The sequence below is a fragment of the Mixophyes fleayi genome, chromosome 1, assembly GCF_038048845.1.
Source record: "Mixophyes fleayi isolate aMixFle1 chromosome 1, aMixFle1.hap1, whole genome shotgun sequence".
In the NCBI taxonomy this organism is placed as follows: Eukaryota; Metazoa; Chordata; class Amphibia; order Anura; family Limnodynastidae; genus Mixophyes; species Mixophyes fleayi.
The window spans coordinates 424733351-424739350 of record NC_134402.1 but is presented as its reverse complement, the minus strand read 5'-3'; the positions used below and the strand labels follow the sequence as shown (position 1 = coordinate 424739350).

Genomic DNA, 6000 nt, shown 5'->3' with positions numbered 1-6000 from the left:
CTGGGTGGAAACAGAATTTTTTTTATATTTAAGTCCAATCTCCCACGCCTTTACCGCCACCACCACTTTTATTACTTCAAACTTTTCACTTTTTCTTCTAAAATATTGCTCAGTTTAGCTTTATTTATGTCTTAAATTAATCAAGAGAGTGAGAAGACATTGGGATAACTATCATTGGGATTACTTTAATTGCACAAGTTACTTTTGTGTTTTTGTAGGTCTTTAGCACATTGGTCGGTGTGTGACTAGAAATGCGCTTTCCTACAGAAGTGGAGTTTAAAGGTGCAAAGAACGACCCCTTATCAGTATAGGAAAGAGAGCCAATCTCCGGGACCTCCGAGGTGGAGTCCTCTTGTGGAGAGAAAAAGGCTTTTGCCAAATTGTCCTGAAAATTCAGGCAATTCCCTGTAAGACAAGGCACATTTCTATAAAGTTAATGCCAACCTCCCCTGATGCTCCAAGGACCTCGAGTAATTGATGTGTAACACTGCATTTCCTGCAATTAATTATTGAATGCAGTCATCAGAGCTACTACAGAGGGAGAGGAATCAAGAGGGAGGCCAAGGGCGAGGTGCAAACACGTTTTTGCCTCCCTTTGAGATTATTAGGCCCATTCTCTATGGAAGGAATGGGCCTGATTAAAATATAGAACAACTTTATGGCTTGTACTCATGTTCAGATGGACTTTCCATGGACCATAACCTCTGCTTTATCACTTGCAAAAAGTAGTGATAAATAGATTACTGTCCTGCACACTATCCTATACACTTTTACAGTACAGTACTTTTAGCAAACTCTGCACAGATTATGAATTCCTGGTGCATATTAGGTTTTGCTAACACTAATGTGAGCATCATAAAATGCTTAATCTGCTGACTACTATTTCTAAAAGTAGCGTTCATAAATATGTTACAGGACAATGCATCATAGGTAGATGTAAAACTGTCTGTGAGTACAAGATCTAAGTGTGTACTGTAACTAGCAAAAAAAGTTACTCAGTACAATGTATGAACATCAGCAGCATCTATTTATATAGATAGCGCCACTAATTCCGCAGCGCTGTACAGAGAACTCACTCACATGGGTCCCTGTCCCATTGGAGCTTACAGTCTAAATTCCCTAACACACACACACACACAGACTAGGGTCAATTTAATAGCAGCCAATTAACCTACCAGTATATTTTTTCAACACGTCCATTTTCAGACAAGAGAGCACAGCACTCATCAATGATAATGACATCTTCTAATCAACAAATACTGTGTAAAACAGGTATATGATAATAATGTCAAACTATAGATTTTAACCTTAGGAACAGGACCCTCTTACCTCTTTATTTATTTATGAATAAGCAGTCTTGTTTTATTACTGTGTCTGCTCCCAATTGTAAAGCACTGGGAGTATGCTTGTGCTATACAATATTAAAAATAATGATGAAAATAATAATAATAGTAATACTTAAAAATATTGTCAAAAACATAAAAATCTTACAAAAATTGCAGATGTTGCCAATTTATAATAGTTGTGTATAATGTATTGTGTATATTATTTAACCGTTAACATATGCCTCTGTGCTAATGATTCCCACTATCTGGAGTAACTTTTATAAATGCAAAACACGAACACCTCTGCAGCAAAATTATATGGAAATATCCACTCGATAACATTCAGTTTGGACATGTTATGACTCACTGCAGGTGACACGCATAACATCTTATTGTAATCCTTTTGGGAAGCCATAAATATTCATAAATCAAGATGCACAATACATGGATAGGGAAATATGGGCTGGTGGAAAGGAAAAACGGAGGAGGTAAAGAAAAGGACATGTAAAAAGTGCAAGAGTTGAGTTTTGTTCGTTTACACTATTTATGTAGATAAAACATTTCTGTTTGTCATTATTTTTATTATCTTTCTTCTTACTATATTTTTTACAGTAATGATATATGTAGCGGTGCTGTGCAATGGTACTGATATTACCGTGTGCCTATTATTTACATAGTTCGCTTGCCTGTCTACTTAAGATGATACAAAACCACAGTGGAGCCTCAAAGAGGACGTCATAGACAGCCCTGAAGTAAAGGACACTGCAAAGGAGAGCTTTTAATCTGATTGATGAAATAAATGGACGTAATCTATCCTTCTGTTTAACAGTTTGCTGATGATATGAAAGAATTCCTGTTCCAGCCAGCATGGCACTGAAAAAAAATAGTAAAAGAAAGAAAGGGCCCTTTTATCTTTTTGCTGTCAGCCTCTCATTTTTTTTTTTTTTGCAAAAGTTAAGTTTTTCATCATGGTTCAGGGGAGATCTTGTAAAACGTTCATTGAAAATTTCAGAGCAATTACGGTGTCAGACAGCAAGAAAAATTGCTTTCACTGAGTGAGAGTTGTCTGACAGATGCATTGTGGGAGAATTGATTCGAAAAAGGATAAGTGAACTGTCATTGTAGTCTCTTCTTGTGACATCCAGCTAGATGTCATCTGATTTGTTAGGGGAGATTTAAATCAGGCAACTGTGTTCAATACTAGACCGTATCTAGATGGGGTTCTGGGAGAAATGACCACTTTGACTCTCTGTATGGGACGTGATCAATTGTTAAAGCTAAAAATTGGACAATGGCTTAAAAAGTTCAAATTTAGAAAAAAAAAAAAAAGAGAGAACAAGAGAGAAAAAAATCTTTACAGGCACTTCAGAAAAGCCTGGGTTTTATAAGCAGCAAGAAAGTCTGTCAAATGCTTGAGAAAACCACATAGTGAAAAGATCAATCTAATCTACAGGTTCCATTAGTCTGATTTATAAGGGGAAGAAGTAAAGCAGTTCTTCTGTAGGGAAAAAGAGCTACATTATTCTTGGGATTATGCAGGATCACTTCTCCATGCAGCAATGAAGATGGAGAAAAAAAAAACTGAAAGGACGAAGATTTGTGTTGGGACAGAGCTGGAGAGAAGGGGATTTGTCAGGTAAATGTACCGTTGACAAAGAATTGCATTGTATTTAATAAGTGGTATCATTAATTAGGTTTTCATTAGCATGAGCAAAACTAGACCAAGTTAGGTAACAACGAGATAAACACTAGTCACACTTGGCAGTCCTTTGAGAATAACTTTCACAGGCTCCATCCTTGCATCTCCTGTTGTCTTTGTGAAGTACATTGTTTATTTTTGTTTTATTGCTTTTCACTTTATGTCACTTTTTTATGTTGTTGTGTTACCAGTAAACCTGAAGAGGAATTCTGCTAGGTAGTTAATGCATTAAATTTAACAATATATAACAAATACAATGGGAGAGTTATTTCCCTGTTTTGCTATTATTTGTTTTCTTTTTTTCTATTACTTTTGTTTGTTTGTTTTACTGTTGACTGTTAAGGAAAATGTTAGTATTTAGAAGGACTGTTGAATTGACTCTAGCTGCAAGTAGAATAATTCTTGGATAGGATGCAATGTTTGTTTCTGTCCTTACTAGTAGGTGCTGTCTGTGTAATTATTTGAATCTGTATCAATGATACGTATTTAAGAATCTGCTAATTACCAGTTTTTCTGTTTGTGTATTACTGATTTGTTTTATTGATGTAAATTCTTTCTTCAGAAAACATCTGTGTAATCGGGTACACATAATAGCTACGTATATTTAAGCCTTTTTTATATGTCGTTTTTAAGAATTAAATCATGTCAATGTATAACTATATTGGAGAAAATATTAGATTTGTTTCCATTGATTTTGATATAGGATTATATTAGGTTACAGCATAATACAGTTAATGTTGTATAGGTTTTGCAAGTTATTCTGAAAGTTAAAAAGCACGATTATAATTTTGTGAAGGCCACATTGAAAATGTGGAAATAAATTATTTGGAATATTAGTTAAATATTGTCAATTAGTTGATACTTGATAATAGAAATACACTATAGTGTCAGTTACTGATATTTAAAATCTTTGTTGAAAGAAAATATTTTTATGGAGCAGAAAATTATATCACTGGGACATTTGAAATAAAAAAATAAAATAAAATAAAAAATATATATATAATATATATATATATATATATATATATATATATACTGTAATTATTTACTGTCTCTGAATATGTGAATATGTTTATATTTACAGCAAATAAAATACCAATTCTTTAAAGATTGAGAAAGATATGTTGCAATAAATATATCCACAGGAGCTCATCAACTGGTCATTTACTTATTTTGCATGCAAAGCTATATATAGTTCAATTGAAATAATCCTTTTGGATTTTGGGATTACAATGTGACAAATATTTAGTGCACAATAACTCACCATACATCAAGTATAACATAATTACACTATAGTATTACAAAGCTGACAGAAAAGCATACAAATGACTTAACATATTGTTCATTTTTAACACTGAAAATTCCTACATGTTCCTCCACTTTGTAGTGTGACACTGACAGTCATACAATGTCAGCAGAAAATCATCAATAACATCATTTAGGACATTTTCCAACCAGTTTTATTATTTTTTGTTCCGTTTAACACAGGATGGATCGTATTAATGATACAATGACATCACGTGAATTTAGTCTTTTGTAAACACAGTTTAATGTTTATTTAAAGGCATGCCTACCACAATTTTAAAGCTTTCCAATATTATTTGTCTAATGGAGTTATAAAGAAATATATAAACATTTGTGCAGTAAGGCTTTCAATACACCCTTTGCCAGTGCCCAGAAGTCATACAGCTTATTTAAAGCTCCACCATTGTTCTTGGGTTTTTTTCCAGATAAGAGCTTCTCCTAAATGTGTGTGCAGAAAATTCCCGACCCTCCACTATCAGTACCACTCCCCTTCCATACTGCAGATAGATGAACTTTACTTTCATATTAAACATTAATATAGGGGCTGAGAGGAAAGGAAAAAGTGGAATGACTAGAATGGACCTTGGAGAGGCTCATGGCTGCCTACTGTTTAACGCAAACTAGCTGTCTAACACATAAATGTCTTTACCTAAGAACATATAAGAAGACATTTGCTCCCATACCTACCAATCAAATTAAGAAAGACATATTTTCAAGTTAGTATTCCTTTAAATTTTACATTAGGAGGCCAGTGACAAAGAGAAAAACATTTTAGTTACTTTTGCATCAAAAATCATTCAAAGCTTACATTATATAGCTATTTTGTATGTAGTAGTTGTTTGTATCTTATTTACATTAATTATTATGTTTCTAAATTGAAAAGTGTGTAAGCCGCATATACACCTATTCTTCACCTATTCTTCAGCTTATATATATATTATTCTTCAGCTTATATATATTCAATTTATATGTACAGAGCATTGCGCCCCTTTTTATTTTTGCATAATTAGGGGTGTCTGAATGCGATATTTCTGAATCAGTCTTTCACTAATACTGTGTGCACCGTTTGTGAAAGGAGGCAGATCACTTTCCAATGTACGTATATTGTGTATACACTATATAGACAAAAGTATTCAGATGCTTGACCATTACACCAACAGGGACTGTAATGACATATTCAAATACTTATACTTTAATATGGAGTTGGTCCCCCTTTTTCAGCGATAACAGTTTCCACTCTTCTTGGAAGGCTTACACAAGATGTTGGAGTACTTCTGTGGGAATTTGTGGCCATTCATTCTGTATTTATGAGGTCAGGCACCGTTATTGGACGAGAAGGCCTGGCTCACAATCTCCATTCCAGTTCATCCCAAAGGTGTACAATGGGGTTGAGGTTAGGGCTCTGTGTGGGCCAATCAAGTTCTTCCAGACCGAACTCATCAAACCATGTCTTTGTAGTCCTTGCTTTGTGCACTGGGGTACAGTTATGTTGTAATAGAATATGGCCTTCCCCAGACTGTTGCCACAAAGTTGGAAGCATAGCATTTTCCAAAATGACTTGGTATGCTGAAGCATTAAGATTGCCCTTCACTGGAGATAAGGGGCCTAGCCCAAACCCTGAAAAACAGCCCCATACCATCATCCCTCCTCCACCAAACTTCACAGTTGGCA

At 34.5% G+C, this 6000-nt stretch overlaps 1 long non-coding RNA gene across 1 annotated transcript in view; it reads left to right on the top strand.

Annotated features, from left to right (window-relative positions):
• Positions 1–2499: 2499 nt before the first annotated feature.
• Positions 2500–6000, top strand: part of LOC142109532 (uncharacterized) — a 120132-nt gene continuing 116631 nt past the window's right edge. Inside the window, exon 1 of the long non-coding RNA XR_012680413.1 lies at positions 2500–2961. This is a non-coding gene — a long non-coding RNA (uncharacterized LOC142109532). The remainder of the gene's footprint in view (positions 2962–6000) is intronic.